The sequence below is a fragment of the Haliotis cracherodii genome, unplaced genomic scaffold (genome assembly GCF_022045235.1).
Source record: "Haliotis cracherodii isolate W230 unplaced genomic scaffold, xgHalCrac1.p SCAF_11, whole genome shotgun sequence".
NCBI classification, from domain to species: Eukaryota; Metazoa; Mollusca; class Gastropoda; order Lepetellida; family Haliotidae; genus Haliotis; species Haliotis cracherodii.
In genome coordinates, this window is record NW_027266266.1 from 17,195,662 (window position 1) to 17,214,839 (window position 19,178).

Below are 19,178 nucleotides of genomic sequence, written 5' to 3' on the forward strand. Positions count from 1 at the left end.
GTTCTTTTGTTCAGGTTTCAAATTTTTAATTGAGAATTTGTCAAAATATGTTTTGAAGCATAGTTGCCAATTTGAAATTAGTGCCGTAAAGCACGAGAAAGCTGCCTTCTGATTGGCTTATGTCGACTTCTCACTGAAATACGCTTTTCAACTCTACCTATTGCATTATTTTTTCTGTGTTCTAGTATATTGACAAAAACACTAAAACAAATTTTGTTATAGTTTGTATCTTTAACTTATAATCTACGCAGAAATTCATTCACAAATGATGTCTCCCTTCCAAATTTATTGACGAAGTGGCAGAAACACAGAAGTAATTGTTGTTGTCGCCCCTGCATCCATGACTACAAAATGGTGGCGACCGACAATGCTGAGTAATATTAACTTAAGTATGTAGAAAATAGCATTTGCACGTGCAATCAGTGTCAATCACTGTCGAACATTTATCTCTCAATATATCGCAACACGTATCGCAATACAGGTACCTGTATCCAAATCGCAATATACTGCAGCACAATTTGTCGACCAATACACAGTTAGGGCCAGGACAACATGTTTGACTCTTTGACTGTTTATATTGACACAACTACCAGCCTCAACCCACCAACTAATTACTTGGTGAATGCTCTCAAGATTAAAGGAGTTTACAGGTGCTATTGTATTAACAACCAAGTTTATCACCAGATAATTGTAATCAGTTCTTCACTAAGTCTCACCCTATATTGCAGTTTGGTAAACTAGTGGTCACAGTGTTTGTTCATTGCTTGGAAGGCCCAGGTTTGATTCCCTTCATGTGATCAATGTTTGAAGCCCATTTCTGGGGATATCAGTGGAAAACGGATGTAAAACCATTCTCACTCATTCACTCACTCACGCACTCTACCGAACCTTCTCTATATCTACAACACACAAGCTCACACACTTCTATCCCTCCAGAACCTCCTCTATATCCACACCACAAATGCTCACACACTTCTATCCCACAACAACCTCTTCTATATCCACACCACAAATGCTCACACACTTCTATCCCACCACAACCTCCTCTATATCCACACCACAAGCTCACACACTTCTATCCCACCACAACCTCCTCTATATCCACAACACAAATGCTCACACATGTCTATCCCACCACAACCTCCTCTATATCCACACCACACAAGCTCACACACGTCTATCCCACCACAACCTCCTCTATATCCACACCACACAAGTTCACACACGTCTATCCCACCACAACCTCCTCTATATCCACAACACAAATGCTCACACACTTCTATCCCTCCCAAACCTCACCTGGCCTCCCTAATGCCCTAATATATGTTAACAAGTGTGTGCCACATGTAGGACAATATTCTAAACAGAAATTGCTGCTCTCTGGTAAATGTTTACCCTACATTGATGTAGTGTTCCCAACCAGAGACTGCCAGCAATGAGCTACAGGAAGCGTAGGTATCATGCTGATATCACCTATTATCAGATATATTTCACAGACACTTGTGCCAAATTATTGCCATATCTGCCAGGATCTTCTCCATGTGTCTCTGCAATGTAGACAAAATGTTCTTTTCTGGCAGCTACATGAGTTTTTTGCTACCACAACCTGGGCAGGCTTGTGTAGGACAGTATGTGTAAGAGTGAATATTATCCTACCCTATTTTTCATCCTGGGGATGAAATTCTCTAGTGTCAGGATGATTCTCCCTAGTGAATTTGAACCCATTCCAGTGTGGCACTAACATAGGATACTATACTCTCGAGTAAAACTTCCCCTGGGATAATATTTAGGTAGGATATGATCCTTGCTTACATATGTAGTCTAGTAGGGGGTATGTTTGTATGGTGACTCGCCATTTAGATTTATATATACTGACCATGAGAAGATCATTGCATGAAAAGTTTCCATTTTGTCTGCTAAACTGATCTATATCTGCTGACCATGAGAAGATCATTGCATAAAAAGTTTCCATTTTGTCTGCTAAACTGATCTTTATCGGCTGACCATGAGAAGATCATTGCATGAAAAGTTTCCATTTTGTCTGCTGAACTGATCTATATCTGCCGACCATGAGAAGATCATGGCATAAAAAGTTTCCATTTTGTCTGCTAAACTGATCCATATCTGCTGACCATGAGAGATCATTGCATAAAAAACCCATAGACACCTTGGCCACCCAAGCCCCCCTGCATATGAAGACAGTTTACATGCTCTCCTCCTATTCAGATATAAACTTGCTGACCACAAGGCCGTTGCAAAAGAAGAAAGTTAACATGTTGTCCTCCTATTCTGATATAAACTTGCTGACCATAAGGCCGTTGCAAAAGAAGAAAGTTAACATGTTGTCCTCCTATTCTGATATAAACTTGCTGACCACAAGGCCGTTGCAAAAGAAGAAAGTTAACATGTTGTCCTCCTATTCTGATATAAACTTGCTGACCTCAAGGCTGTTGCAAAAGAAGAAAGTTTATATGTTGTCCTTCTATCCAGATATAAACTTCCTGACCACAAGGCCGTTGCAAAAGAAGAAAGTTTACATGCTCTTCTCCTATTCTGATTTAAACTTCCTGACCACAAGGCCGTTGCAAAAGAAGAAAGTTTATATCTTGTCCTTCTATCCAGATATAAACTTGCTGACCATAAGGTTAACATAAAGTTTATAAGCTGTCTTGCCGAATTGATGTACATTTTGCATCAGAACTTCATCATGACTGTTATTATATTTTAACTCAGTAACCGTTTAATGACCAGTCTGGGCTGACAAACAGAGCTAATCTTCATCTTGGCCTCTGGCCAGATGCTGACGTCTAAATAATTCAATTATTTCTAAGGATGAGGGAAAACTGTGATAACCAAATGTTATCCTTTTGTTTTCATTATGTCTGCCGTGGAGATTGAACCCAAATTGACCTAAACCATGGGGTCTTGGCTCTTTGCCGATTCTGTCAATAATTCTGATAAAGTCAAAACACCAAGATACAGGAGTCTGTGATTGAAGCTGGGTATTCATATGGTTATCTTGAGAAGCCGTTCTGCTGATGGCACCGTTTGCTATTTGCTGCAAGCTAACTCCCCTCTTTGCCTGTCTGAGATATAGCTTTGTATCCATCTCGACCATTCACGGATAACTTTTGTGATAAGACTGATCCGATCTGTGATATAAATGTTCATGTATTTAGTAATGACTTTCAGGAATTAAATTTTATCAAATTTAGCGAGGAATATTTGGATATTATTATTTTATGCTAACTGTTGAGGTTATCAGCATCATCATCCTTGTTGTTCTATGGGGCACGGGTGGCCCAGTCGTCTAAGGCACCACGATTCGCTGTGCAGAGTTGCGTCCCTTGGGCACGCCAGAAACCTATGATTGTGGGTTCGAATCCTGGTTCGCCCCGATTATGTGTCTAGGTTTGTCAGCAACATACCCATGCTCGTGGGTTTCACCAAAGTGGTAAACGTCTTAGACCTGCATCACTTCAGGCTTTCCTCCCACTTAGTCTCTGAAAATATTTAATATTGATTGAAACAACTTCATTGAAATTGAAAAGGAGCACCAGTGAGATGGTAGATTCAGAGCCTGTACATGTGGAAAATCTAGACTTGCTTCATTCAGGGCTTTATCATGGTTCAAGGACTTGCGTCAGTCCCTCCATGAGTCTTATGTGTCAATCTGTGACGTGGGTAGTGTGTTCCCTCCCATTGCATCCTGTCCCCCAATCTCACCCCCCACCCTCCACCCTCCTTCTTCAAAATCCTGGGTCCACACCTCCTAGATAACCATCTTGAGGGTCCTCACTTTCTTAAATCTGCAATGGCTTGCAGATCAGATATAATGTTTAGTTTGCTTAGCAGGATAAAGCCAATGGATAAAACAGTATCCGTTGGGGTCACTTACAGATAAATTTGCAAATATAAATTGTCAGGTCAGGATTACTTTCAGTATTAGGAAACAAACGTTGTGTCGCCCCTGTCTCAGTGATCGATATCAGATATAATGTTTAGTTTGCTTAGCAGGATAAAGCCAATGGATAAAACAGTATCCGTTGGGTCACTTACAGATAAATTTGCAAATACAAATGGTCAGGTCAGTATTACTTTCAGTGTTAGGAAACAAACGTTGTGTTGTCCCTGTCTCAGTAATCGATATCAGATATAATGTTTAGTTTGCTTAGCAGGATAAAGCCAATGGATAAAACAGTATCCGTTGGGGTCACTCCCAGATAAATTTGCAAATACAAATCGTCAGGTCAGTATTACTTTCAGTGTTAATAAAAAACAAACGTTGTGTCGCCCCTGTCTCAGTGATCGATATCAGATATAATGTTTAGTTTGCTTAGCAGGATAAAGCCAATGGATAAAACAGTATACGTTGGGTCACTTACAGATAAATTTGCAAATACAAATTGTCAGGTCAGTATTACTTTCAGTATTAGGAAACAAACGTTGTGTCGCCCCTGTCTCAGTGATCAAGTCAGAACTTACCATCAGAGCTGGACAAATGACTAGGATAATAAATCACAGTTCAATTAAGAAGTAATTCTTCATTCACATCAGTGGAAGTTGATTATGAAATACAACTTGACAAGGAGGTATGAAATTCATCTCCCAAACATGCAAAAATTCTTATGTGAATATCTTATACATCACCCTGGACAAATAAATAATTCATCTATCAAAATATCGTCCAATAACGCCTATTATCCAGCATGAAGGAAATGACAGATAATACCTTCAACCATCCACCATCATGAACCTCATGACCCTGAGAGGTCACGACCTCACTCCTCAAATCGTGCTTTGATATCGCCTATGTAAATTTATTATCAATCAGAATCAGTCAAGCTTGCAGTAAGCCAAGAAAATTATTTTTACACATGGATGACTCTGTATTGCCCTGAGCCATGGAAACAGCACCAACGGCATGCTCAGGTCAACTTTCAAGTGGATTTGTAGATATTCTTATTTGAAGTTTAATCAGAAGATTGGCACTGAGATGATAATCCTTTGTAATTATTTCAGTGTGTGCATGTTTCACACAAGTTAGAAGCATGTGTGGACCTCAGAGTGTTACTGTGCAAGGATATTTGTTGATGACTCATCAAAATATGTATGTTGCTAATACTCATATAAGATGTATTAGACAATAATAAATTAATTGAAGATTAGATTACCATGCTGATTGTCTCAACAGCAGATACCCCACCTCATATCAGTGTTTTTTCCCAAATTTAAAAACATACAGACAAGGAAATTGCTGTGTCTTGTCTTATTATATAGCAATCAGCATGTCCGTCCATCAGCCGTCTGTTTTCTGTTTCCGGAGAAGAACTCCAAAACCGTTATACCGTATTTGGGAACTGGTGCCTTTTAGTAATTTGGGATTTTATTCCCTTTAAATTGTTTTGTTTTCCTGCTTTTTCATGATGAAAAAAAGTTGTTGTTTTTATTTCCCAACTCAGAACTCCCAAACCCTTAAATTTTTCTTGTTGAAACTTACTAGATCAGTCTAGTGGTGAACTGGTGCCTTTTGATGATTTTTTATTTTTATTTTTTATTTTTTTCATGACGAAAATTTGGACATACACTAAAATTTAGGGTAGTGCTCCTTTCCGAAGCAGAACTCTAAAACTGTTGAATATTTCTAGATGAAACCTGCTATACAGATCAATCTGGTGGTGAACCAATGCCTTTTAATGATTTGGGATATTTATTTATTTATTTTTTTCATGACGTTAAGTTAAGAAAATGAAGGTTCTGCTTTGGATGAAATCTTATAATTAATTTATTATGGAGTTATCTCATGTCTTAAGTAAAAAAATAACTTGCCTAAATATGAACATATGATATTTAAGATTACATTCTTTAATTGCCAGTTTTAATCAAGATTTTTCAAGGGAATTGCTGGTACTCTTTTTACTTTGTTACAATAGTATATGGTGATGAGAAGTTAAACTTCTTTTAATGAATGTGCAGGAATAATTGTTTTATTTTTTTTCTGTAAAGTTGAAAAAACGTTGATGGGTTATCTTTTTCATATCTGTAACAATCTGGGTTTTGAATCTGAAATTCTTTTTCAAAATCACTTACAATGAAACAAAATATACATATTTTGATGTAGATGATTTCAAAAAATATTTTAGGATTTTATAGCCAATCAGGGATGTCAAAGTGCACTGTGGTGGCACGTGGTCCTGTGCACAGCGCACAGATCACAAAGGTGTAGTTATAAGCAACGTCGGACTTGGAGAGTAGTTGGATGGATAACCACGGTTAAGCAGCTTGACTCCTGAGAGTTTCTAGGGCTTCGGTCCTGCCCCACACTGAAGCACATGTACCATGTGGTGTCTCCTTAGGCAAGTGACTTTGTTCGAAATGTGCCTCTGTTCTGTTACCCAGTAGGATGAGATGGTAATGTGGCTGTTAACCTTCTAGCGCCTCACGGGCAACTTTGGTTGTATACTACCCAGTGAGATGAGAATGAAAATCGAGTGCTCACTGATCCATTGACCGGAGTAATAATAGTGTAGCACTATGAGCATCCACTAGGTGAATGGAATCTGGTGCATTATAAATGTGATTATTATTATTATTATTAAAACCTACAGCACACATCGTTATACTTGTCTAGCAAACCTGACATAGAACAACTGATATTAGAGATGAATGGATGTGGGGGCTCCTTGTTAGATGGTACCTGATTCCATGCATAACTGGATTATTACAATGGCCAGACACCATTAATCAGTTAATAAAAATGTAAATGGACAGACTCCCTCTTCATAACCATTAGTGACATTTTCACAATTAATCACTGATGGACACAAGATCATATGTTGTAATTTGAGCATTGGAGATATTTGCGCAATTGACTATTTCATTTAAGGGTACTATTTTTAATGCCTATTGACTAAGGTCTGCTTCTGTGTCTGAGTCAGATCAGAAGGGACGTGGTGTACTTCTAAGTTATCACAAGAACTATGACCTGGTCATTATGAGGGAGAAATGTATGATTGGTTTGGCGCCATCGGGACTGCTTTAGACTAGGTCTAAGGAACTTGATAGTCAAATTGGTGACCTATTTGGATTGGGTGGTCATCCTCGGTGACCTGGTTAATCACTTGTCTTCATACCCTGACAACGTGAATGTGTTCATAACATCAACCATCGGTTTGTTTAACTTGATTATGTATACTGGGACTTTTTTTAACTGGCAAACAAGGAAAACGCAAAATAATGTTTCAAGCATCAGTCATGATGTGTTTTTGTGCTCAAGTCCATCTGGAAACACATCGAGAAAGAGATTCGAGGTGAGGTGAAGTTGGGTCTAACGTCGCGTCCAAGATTATTAGCGCCAGACAGGGTAACAACAAGTACCTTCTTTTAACGTCTTTTAGTATGATGCGTCTGGGGATCAATCCCAGGGCCATCCGCTCTCCGGGCGGACGCTAGACCACTAGACCACGGAGGCAGTCCCACCAGATTCCCCACAGGCTGCAGCAAGATGGACTTCAGGCAAGTGGACTTTTGGGCTTGAAACTGCAGGGCAATTCATGCCATCTTCAGGACTTCCTGTCATGGTTTTGCAGGGTAAAAAATACATTGTATTGGAATGCAAGTTTTATTCTTATGACGAACCGCCTCCGTGGTCTCGTGGTCCGCCCGGAGAGCGGAAGGTCTGTGGTTTGATCCCCGGCCAGGTCATACCAAAAGACGTTAAAAGATGGTACTTGTTGTTACCCTGTCTGGCGCTCGGCATTAAGGGGCAATAAGTGCAATAATCTTAGACGCAACCTTAAACCCAATTTCACCTCACATCACCTATTCTTTTAACAAACATGTATTTACCTTCGAGTTCAGAGGACACATGGGTTATAAAAAAAATAAAAAATATTGTGTACAACTACAAATTCATGTGGACTGACAATGAAAGGAACAAATAACTTAACTCTGTTAATTCCAGAAACAACCATCACCAATCATTTAAAGATATCTTGTTTCATATCAAGTGTGAGAATGTTCAAAATAATTTCTTACCAATATCATCATTGTATACATCCCATATCTCGTCTGCAACATATAGGCTATCATACATAAAGTATGTAAACAATGAGTGACACACGTCAAAAACAACATTTTTTCCAAAACGAAATCAGCCCACGTCATGCACCCATATATTGCCAATGAAAATGATTCATTTCAAATTTGCAGCTGAAAAAGATGGTTATGTTTATGTGATATCGTCTGTATGTAAACAAAATAAAATCGTAAAAATTCCAATGTGTTTTCTGGAAATCTTTATGAATAAATTCACACTTAATCTATGCTCACACCTTACCTATCAAGCCAATTACTTAAAAAATGGTATTTGATGTATGCTGCCTTTTTGTATTTCTGCAGTATATCATATATGATTATGAAATGTATGAAAACATTCATTTTTTTGCATGAAATATGACAGTTATTTTCCTGGATGTTTACCTGGACGCATTCAATTTAGTCAAATTTATCACATCAGAAACATGTTCATCTGTGTCATAAATAATCATAACAGACTTGATGCAAGACCGTATTCAATTTGTGTGGAACGGCTAGTATATACACTCAAAGATCTATCATAATACCAGCCATTAAGCCTGTATGTTTATTGATGGGGAAACCTGCAATCCTCCTGAATGCCTTTTATCCTGTATGATCACAATATGGCAGCATGGAAGGTTGATGAACTCAACAAATACCGTAAATCCTTGCATCAGCGCTTGCCTTGATTAAAAGCCAATCTTTAATAAACAAGGATTTAATATAAAACATCAATGCCAGAGAATAACCAGTCTCTATTATCCAATGAAACGCATTCCATTGACTTCAAAAGTCAAAACTGGGTGTAAACTATGAATGGACCACTTATAATCGGGATGACACCAGGTGTTTGCAAAATTGGGTAAGCATGTTTAAGGGTAGCTAATTAACTGAATGAAATAAATACCTGTTTCCTTAAGACATGTGAAACATTCAGAAGGGACAATTGAAAGAAAACATAATTCGACAAATGCCTCTCCCCAAAAATGAACTCGATTAAATGCATCATCGGTGTAAGGATTTTTTAAGAAATTAGATTTGTGGCGCTTATTTGAGGATTTAGGGTTGTGGAGATTGGTGGGCGACAGCCTGGCTTGGCTGGGTGAAGAAGATTATTCCTCTCTTTAGAAGAGCAAGCAGGGAGATTGTTATCTTGCCTGCATATTATGCATTGGAGTATTGTAAATCATTGGCGATGTCACATTCAATGGGAACCTCACATAATCAAAACACATTAGGAAAGAAATAAATATGCCATGAATGAATGGGGATCTTGAGTAGAGATATTACTATAAATGTTATTCATAGAAGAATGGAAATGGACAGGGATAGTTTTGTGTTTTCTTCGGCAGACGATGATATTTTTCTGATCTGTGAAAATGATTTTCTGTTCTAGTTGTGTGTCTTGCTTGGTGCATGTATCTTCACCCACACCCAATTCTAGAACTCGACACTTTGGCCAGGTCACAGCAAAGAGTTGTGTCTTCCCTTGAGGGTGTTCCTTAGTTCTCACCCAAGTAGTATCTCGACACATCAACCAGGCCACAACAGAGAGTTGTGTGTCTTCCCGTAAAGTGGCTTTCCAGAGGCCACATCTCAGCCATACACCATGGCCTCCCTGTAAGGCCATACAGTCATACACCATGACCTCCCTGTAAGGCCATACAGTCATACACCATGGCCTCACTGTAAGGCCATATAGTCATACACCATGGCCTCACTGTAAGGCCATACAGTCATACACCATGGCTTCACTGTAAGGCCATATGTCTTTCATACACCATGGCCTCACTGTCAGGCCATATGTCATTCATACACCATGGCCTCACTGTCAGGCCATATGTCATTCATACACCATGGCCTCACTGTAAGGCCATATGTCATTCATACACCATGGCCTCACTGTAAGGCCATATAGTCATACGCCATGGTCTCATTGTAAGGCTATACAGTCATATGCCATGGCCTCACTGTAAGGCTATACAGTCATACACCATGGCCTCACTGTAAGACCATACAGTCATACACCATGACCTCACTGTAAGGCTATACAGTCATACACCATGGCCTCACTGTAAGGCTATATGTCATTCATACACCATGGCCTCACTGTAAGGCCATACAGTCATACACTATGGCCTCACTGTAAGGCCACTTGTCAATATGTCATGTTAATATAAAGTAAATCACAATATAACATTTTTTAATGTTATGCATAGTCAGTCATTAATGCGATATTGTTTTGATAGGAAAAGTGCAATTATCTCTTCAAAAGATAACATTACCTGTAAATATTATCTACAATCAATGTTTTCACCTGATAAGTGTATGCAAATACCTGTGCTCCATTGCTAATTACAGCATGTGGAGAGGTTGTTGTATATAACAATACTAGGCCTGTCAATCACCTGTCCACCATGTCATCATACCCTATCTGTACATCAAATAAAGACCAATTATTTCCATAATTGACGACCATAATGACAGGTGCTTGTTATATCATGTTGTAATGATATCAGAGTAGGTCAATATTTGGAGTAAATTGTTTTTTCAGGGAGAGGTTTTTTTTATTATGAGTGACATGAGATTGGAGTGTTATAAACAATCTGATTTCTTCTTTGGGAGCAATACATTCTGTCCAAGGAACATACAAGTAAACATTGTGAAAATAAAACAGGTAGTGCAGGAACTGTGAGGGGATATATACTCAACTTTTGATAGGGATAATCATGTCATTCTACTTCAATATACACTTGATGAGAATCAGTTTTGTGTGCCATGGAAATATATGGAGGAAATTCCATGTGTCTCATGAAATATCATGTTTTTCTCATTTTTCATGTAAATGTCTTCTCTCGCCTATCCCATATTTCACCAAAAAATGGAATATCAACCATGCAGGGATATCTCACCACCCCTTGTAATTGTGACATAAAAAGTAGTTCAATGTTTGAAAAATCTTATAAAATATAAACAAAAGTAACAAAAAATAATTGATGTCAACAACAAAAATTCATCATAAATTTGGATATGATTATATACAAAATCAATTTCAACTCAAAAATATTCTTGAAATCTCTGAGACCGTTGCAGGAAGCGAAAGAATACACACTGGTCAAGTAACAAAAATGGCACATGAATTATAAGTTTCGATTGACGAGTTAAATGAGAAATTTACTGTTTATAATGAAACATTTTCAGAAGAAAAAAAAATGTCAAAAAGTGATATTAACTTCATAAATGACCACCTGTCATCATTGTGCCTCGTCAATGTAGAACTCATGTAAATAGGAAGTCAACAGTTTGCATTCAGGCTGAACACTTACAGTGAGTGAGTGAGTGAGCATTGTTTAACACCGCTTTTAGCAATATTCATGCAATATCACGGCGGGGGACACCAGAATAGACTCTTACAATAAATGGGAGATAATATCTAAATCTTGTAAGACAAAAGTTCCGTCAAAGTGTTATGTTCACTGCAGTGTAATATAAATTGTAATGTTCACTGCAGTGTAATATAAAGTTAATGTTCACTGCAGTGTAATATAATGTGTAATGTTCACTGCAGTGTAATATAATGTGTAATGTTCACTGCAGTGTATTATTATCTGTATTGTTCACTGCAGTGTAATATAAAGTTAGTGTTCACTGCAGTGTAATAAAAAGTGTAATCTTCACTGCAGTGTAATATAACGAGTAATGTTCACTGCATTGTAATATAAAGGGTTATGTTCATTGCAGTGTAATATAAAGTGTAATGTTCACTGCAGTGTAATATAAAGTGTAATGTTCACTGCAGTGTAATATAAAGTGTAATGTTCACTGCAGTGTAATATAAAATGTTATGTTCACTGCAGTGTAATATAAAGTGTGATGTTCACTGCAGTGTAATATATAGTGTAATGTTCACTGCAGTGTAATATATAGTGTAATGTCTACTGCAGTGTAATATATAGTGTTATGTCCACTGCAGTGTAATATATAGTGTAATGCCCACTGCAGTGTAATATATAGTGTTATGTCCACTGCAGTGTAATATATAGTGTAATGTCCACTTCAGTGTAATATATAGTGTTATGTCCACTGCAGTGTAATATATAATGTTATGTTCACTGCAGTGTAATATAAAGTGTAATGTTCACTGCAGTGTAATATAAAGTGTAATGTTCACTGCAGTGTAATATAAAGTGTTATGTCCACAGCAGTGTAATATATAGTGTAATGTTCACTGCAGTGTAATATAAAGTGTAATATTCACTGCAGTGTAATGTAAAGTGTAATGTTCACTGCAATGATAATATCACTTTTCTCAACTTCAGAAAACTCAGTCTTTCACACTGAAGTATATAATAAATTACAACATCAGTAGCAATAACTCGGGTACTGATTTCTGTGAAGTAATTTTTACCAATATATTTTTTAAATTAAGCTGCTAATATGTATTGAAGTTTCAAAAATATAAGATGGAGCCTTTCTCTACTTCATAATGTGCCTTATAACTAATTCTGCAAACTTTTCCACATCACAGAATCATTTCACATTCACTTTGTATTAATGATCGGCCATGTAGTTGCAAGCACCACCTGTCTTCCTCATAATCTTTCGAAGGAGGATGGATGCTGGCTTTGATACACCTTTGATCACAGAAGCCAGGCCACAATGACCTGGGAGATCACTGCAATATCAGCCCTAATCTAGACATGTGATAATACCCTATAACTCCCTCCTAATGAGGAGAGGAGGGCTCTCTTGTAAGGGCTCAAAATTTCAACAGGTGCCAAAAGTATCCTACAAATTTATTGTTGTAATTATTTTCCTGTGCACTCTACTTGCTCTAAGATTTACCTCTATGGGAATTCCAGGTCAGAATTGGTCCCTGGCAGCCTAATTGCTAGTCCTTACATGAAGAAGTGACTTACCGGTAATGGATCAGGTCATCAGACTTGGTGATTTAGTTATGGAGTGTTTTAAATCATCATCATCATCATCATCATCATCATCATCATCATCATCATCATCATCATCATCATCATCATCATCATCCTTTTCAGAAAATACTCAAATAAATGATTCACTGGATGTCAAGAAAAATGTCTGGGAAAGAAAATAGGTCCGCAGCAATCTTTGCTTGGAGACTAAATCGATCAGGTGGTCAGGCTCTGTGACTCTGTTGAGTGCTTGTCTTCGTACCCGAGTGGGACATTGCTCATAATATCAATTGCTGGTTTTTTGGTCCAGGTTGCCAAGGGTCATAATCATGGTGAATCTGAAGATTGGAACCACAATCATAGGATTCTGGTGTGCCAAAGGGACACAACACTGCACAGTAAATTGTGACAACTGGAACACCTGAGCCCTAAATTAGTCATGAGTACAAAGTTTTCAGTTTATGAGAGGCCAATCTGCTGGTAGAATGTGGATCATGTTAGTCTAGCTGTGATCACTCAGAGTGTTGCTCACTGGACAAGCAGTAATTGAGTGTAGATTCAATTTAAGCTTGTAGTCATCCTTTGCCTGGAGTGGCAGTACTACCTTCATCAGTGTACAATGAGCGTGAATCTTGAATCATTCCCGTATTCGACGAGGGCGCTCTCAAAATTAGAAATAGGGGGCTCTTATTGAAATATTATTTTAGTGAAAAAAACAGAGTTGAAAGATAAATGTCGTGGTTTGTGCTGACAGCCTGAAATGTTTATGTACAACGGATATATTTTTCCAGAATTTAATTGCCCATAATTACGTGTGCACATATCACACGTTGCATATTATACGTAAATAAATAAGTCTTGTAAATAAATAAGTACACTGATCAATTGGAAGGGGTGCTAATTGGGATTGTTCACTGGCCAATATATTAGCAAATATCACTGTGGGCGCTTATTAGAGCGGGGCACTTATTACGTCAAATACGGTACACATTATCAAGTTGTAAGTTGTAGCACGGGTAGTTCTAGGTGAGGTGAGGTGAGGTGAGGTGAGGTGAGGTGAGGTGAGGTGAGGTGAGGTGAGGTGAGGTGAAATTGGGTTTAACATAGCGTCCAAGATTATTGCACTTATATAGCAATGTGAATGTATGTGTGTGTGTGTGTGTGTTTGTGTGTGTGTGTGTGTGTGTGTGGCTGCTTGTACTAGTCAGGACTGTTGCCGATTTATAGTGCTAGCTCACTGAGATACCATGCCGCAGTTTAACATGAATACCCCACTCAGACACAGTATACTGACTCTGAGCCAACCAGTCCTTGTTTTAGCCCCTTAATGCCGAGCGTCAGACAGGGTAACAACAAGTACCCCTTTTTAACGTCTTTTGGTATGACGCAGCCGGGGATCGAACTGTGAACCTTCCGCTCTCTGGGCGGACGCTCTACCACTAGACCATGGAGGTGGTCCGGTACTTCTAGTTTCACATACATCTTCAGTGTGCAGTGTGTGACTCTATCTGCCTATCAGTTGAATAGTTCATCCATGTGATGGAATGATTTCAAGGTGAGGTGTCTAGACGCTGCCTGGAAAGCCCACAGCTGATGAAATACATGCTATTTTTGCCTTTTTGAAAAAGAGAAACTGAAAAAAACAGACTTTGTTTGTCCTTCACACAATGCTCTATGAAGACAGGACACAGTCTGAAACTCTTCTACACATCTGTCTTTTGATAAAGGTATCATAATCATAATCATCATTTTCATGAGAATCATAATTATTGTGCAATCAATTTCTGACCCGACCCCTTCGGCGGTCTGACCAGACCTCCTCATGGGTTAAGTCCTCGGGTCCTTGTTTTTGCATAGTGACCTCACCAAGGGCAATTATTTGTATAAAGTATGGATTGGGATGATCATGGGCGAGTCATAAAAAATAATACACATATTTGGGGAGAGTCATGGTAAAATGAACATTTTATTATAAAATTTAAAGTACTTTTGCATTTTGTCCTTTCAAGGGGGTCATGAAAACAATGCACCAGGACATTGGGCGGGTCATCCAAAAACATGACAAGCATTAGGGGAGGGTCAATATTTTCAGCTATATGCATCAAAACCACTGACACCCTCATTGTAATAAATGACCGGTCCCTTTGACCTCTGGGCCTGTCTGTTTGACCCATGACCACTCAAACAAGAATGATCACTGAATCTGTGAATATGCTCAATAAGCTTGATCAGACCAGGATAAGCTTAATATGAGCGAGCTAAGCATTTGTTTTAGTGGCACTTTAGAAGCGCTCGATACACTGAGACAAGAATACTCCTACTACTGAGTCACAAGGCAGTCATTTACCTTGAGAGAGACGTACCTACCTCTAGAGGCGCATATCTCCATAGCCTCTCCACTCCGGTATTGTTTACATCCATAGCCCTCATAAGCATTCCTCTAGCTTCTCATCTCACTGCTTAACATGCATGAAAATGTGCATCAAGCCTTGTATCCAACTCCTATGGCTGGAACTCGCAGGAATCTAAACGTCACTTCTAAGAATATTCCTTTTCAGAATGGTTGTGGAGGGGAATATAACCTAGCTGTGTTGAGTTCTTTCTAAAAGTATAAATCTTTCCACAGAACCTTGTCCGAGATCTGGAAGTTCTTGTCCTTACCCTGTGCTATGACAGTGGATAGGCTGGAGGTAGTCAGGTCCTGTATGTAGAATATTAGTCGTGTGGGATTCAAACCCATACCTTGCGTTGAAGCGGATGGTGTTCACCTATTGGTCCCCGAACAGTGTATTTAAGCCTGGGATGTGCTTGTGGTCTTTAGCAACACACCTTGCATTTTCCATGATCTATCCTGTTCGCCCACTGACTCTGCCACACGCCTTAATGATCCGAGTATCTCGAGTGGTGTGTCAAAGATATAACTTGGTGTAGTTCCGGTAAAAATAGTCTAAGGGTTTCCTTACTGTGCCAGGAGAAAAAAAACTTGTATCCCACTGTTATACCACTCAATTTATGCTCACTACCTAAAAAATTGTTTATTTGTATGCCATTGTTGACACCAAAAGGGTTGAGTCACTAGGTTTAGGCAAAATGTTTTATTTTCTACAGATGTCACCAAACATGTTGACTTGTTGCCAGCTTTTGCCACTTACATATTTTATGCATTCAAGATTTGCCACCAGGTTGCCACAAAGGAATTACTCAGAGTTGCCACAAAAAGGTTTATTGCATCCCAAAGTTGCCACCATAATTGTTAACTTACACAACACTATTGGCACTTGTGAATTACTTGACTCGTAGCATTCCCATCAAAGACTTGCATCCCAAAGTTGCCACCATATTTGTTAGCAGACACAGCACTTTTGCCCCAAGGGGTTTAATTGCATCCCAAAGTTGACACCATATTTGTTAACAGACACAGCACTTTTGTCCCAAGAGGGTTAATTGCATCCAAAAGTTGACACCATATTTGTTAACAGACACAACACTTTTGTCCCAAAAGGGTTAATTGCATCCCAAAGTTGCCACCATAGGACACTGCACTATTGCCACAAAAAGGGTTCAATGTATCAAAATAAAAGTTTCTCGTACACTGACTTTCAGAGTTGCCACCAAGGATTACTTTCTTGTGTACCGGTGTATATTTTACTTTATGCCAATAATCCCTTGTTGAGAAAAAGCATCGTCACCACCAAACTGGTTAATTCCCTGAATATATTCAAGTGAAGCACCTTAGGACCTCAATCAATGAGTTGCTACCAAGTCACCACACTTGGCACCGGTATCTCCAAGCACTGCCACTTTATAATCCCTGTCTGTGAAAGTATATATCTCACTGTTGCCACTACAGATCCCGAATCAATATGACAGCACCAATCCAGGTATCTCAACCATCAATAAGCTAGAAGCAGACCAGGTATTTCAAAGTAACAGGCAGGTATTTAATCAATTGTTAGCTCTGACATGTTGAAACAATTAGCTTTCAACACAACAGGAATACCCTGTGAAGCACATGTGGGTTAATTGTTACATAATCAGACTCTTTGTAAACACACCAGGCATGTCATTGAAATGCCTGCTTCCAATATGTCTGGTATTCAGGCAAAAAACGGCAGAGAGCTTCAAATACACCTGTCAATGTGCAGCCTAAACTGTTTACTTCCCCAGGAAATTCGTTGACCCTTCACCCAAGATTATTCCAAAATGGCACGTGTCATGTAAATATCCACCGGGTGTAGGTTCGCACGGATCCGCCCTGGTAGATTACACCATACACTTCAGTGCAGTTTTAATACCGATTTCATTCTGAAAGTGTCAGTGATGGCTTATAATGAAATATCCATGGTAACGGACCGACAATCTACAGGTCCTATGACACAGTTTTTTACACGGAACTCACTTTCATCCAAAAGAAGCTTATTACACAAGCTGTAGTTTGTCCTGGAAAGCAGCAATTTAGAAGAAGGATTTTGGTCAACGGTACCAGCTTTGTTGGATGTTTCTGGGTGTGTGATAACGGTAAACACTGGCTCCAGTGGCATCAGGACCTTGCTGCTTGAACCCACTTGAAGGAATCCCCCCTGCAGGCAGTTTTCCTGGCTTTATTTTTAGCTCTGAGAGAGTTTTTGTGCTTCTTGTGGGAAAGCCATTATTCTAGCATTTAACTTACAGATGCTGACATTCTTTAGGCACTGGTAGAACATGGGGGGGGAGAGGAAATCTTGCCACAGCTTTTCTTTAACTTCCTGGGGGGTTACCCAAAATGAGAACTGGAGACGAAGAAGATCTGCTTACTGGTAGACAGAACAGTGACGAGACCAGTTCATAAAAATCTCCAATATTGGAACTACACGTTGGGCCTGAGTCTTACACAAGACCAGTTGATTGTCTGGAGAGTTTTGATTAAATGAAAGGTAGTTGTATGAAACTGGCATCTTTCTGAATGTCTTTTGGTGAGAGGATTTCATGGTACATTTATCAAAAGTTCAAATAAAAAAATCCTTGTCAAAATTTTCAAATATTTTATACTTTTAATATCCTTGTATTTAATGAAAAGAGAACCATATCACCCCAGTCTTCTTCTTTTTGACTTTGTGCAGGAAAAGGTTGTCATATTTTAATACTATTGGCGGGGTTATCAAGTTTTAGAAATATTTATATATTCACAAATGCCATGTTGATAATTGCTTATTTAAGTGTGCAGTTTCTGATCATTAATAATGGCCTGATGTTTCAAAGAAAATGACTTATATGAATGTTATTTTGTTAGAGATATTGTTGCTATTATATCTCTTTTTAACAAATTTATTTTGTGCTTGCCACGGGGATTTGCTGTGATTTGCTGTGATTTTTACATTGGGAAGGAGTGACATATCTGTTACATGATGTCCTATATATATATCTCAGTTATTTTTGACATATCAAGGGTTTTTTAATCACTTTATAATTATTATCTGTAGGACAACTTGATCTACTCAAAGTAAAAACAACAATAATCTTTTTACTAATATTGTTTTTAAATGACCCATGAAAGAATTAGAACTATGATTAAAGTGAAAAAAACTTGAAAAATATCATGACAAAAAGAGAGAAAGTCTGTTTTCAAATTTTAATTTTACTTCACATCTATTATGCAAAGTTTTGTATTTGTCTGAGGCCTGCATCACTTGGGGCTTTCCTCCCTCATTAAGCTGACACGCCGTGATATAACTGGAATACTGTTAAAAGCAGCGTTAAACCCAACTCACTCACTCACTCACTCACTCTTCACTCACTCACCCACCCACTCACCCACCCACCCATCCCCCACCCACCCACCCACTCACTCACTCACTCACTCACTCACTCACTCACTCACTCACTCACTCACTCACTCACTCACTCACTCACTTACTCACTCACTCACTGAATAGGACCATGTGCCACCATGTGCATGTGCACAGGTTGGTTAGGACAGGTATTTTATTTATTTATATGTAGTCAATAGGAAAATATCATCAAGTCATATTGGGCGGGCAGGAAGATACTAAGTACATGGCATTGGTGGGGGCTATATTTGGGGTTAGTGATGGGGTGTTTGGGTCTAAATTAACAGGAATAATGGAAGAAACCAGGAGCATGTTTCCATTGGCAACTGGAATCGGTCAACATTAAACATCGGGAGTGTGAAGA

At 38.7% G+C, this 19,178-nt stretch overlaps 2 protein-coding genes across 5 annotated transcripts in view; one reads left to right on the top strand and one right to left on the bottom strand.

Moving 5' to 3' along the window:
* Positions 1–19,178, top strand: part of LOC139455476 (protein MTO1 homolog, mitochondrial-like) — a 191,453-nt gene that overhangs the window by 97,734 nt on the left and 74,541 nt on the right. The window lies entirely within an intron of this gene.
* Positions 1–19,178, bottom strand: part of LOC139456273 (5-hydroxytryptamine receptor 4-like) — a 120,564-nt gene that overhangs the window by 47,887 nt on the left and 53,499 nt on the right. The window contains exon 1 of one of the 4 annotated variants that reach the window (XM_071237895.1): positions 15,375–16,430. The exons of the other annotated variants lie outside the window; for them this stretch is intronic. The gene's annotated coding sequence lies outside the window, so the exon portion shown is untranslated. Of the gene's footprint in view, positions 1–15,374; positions 16,431–19,178 lie in introns of those variants that run through there. 4 annotated transcript variants of the gene reach the window in all.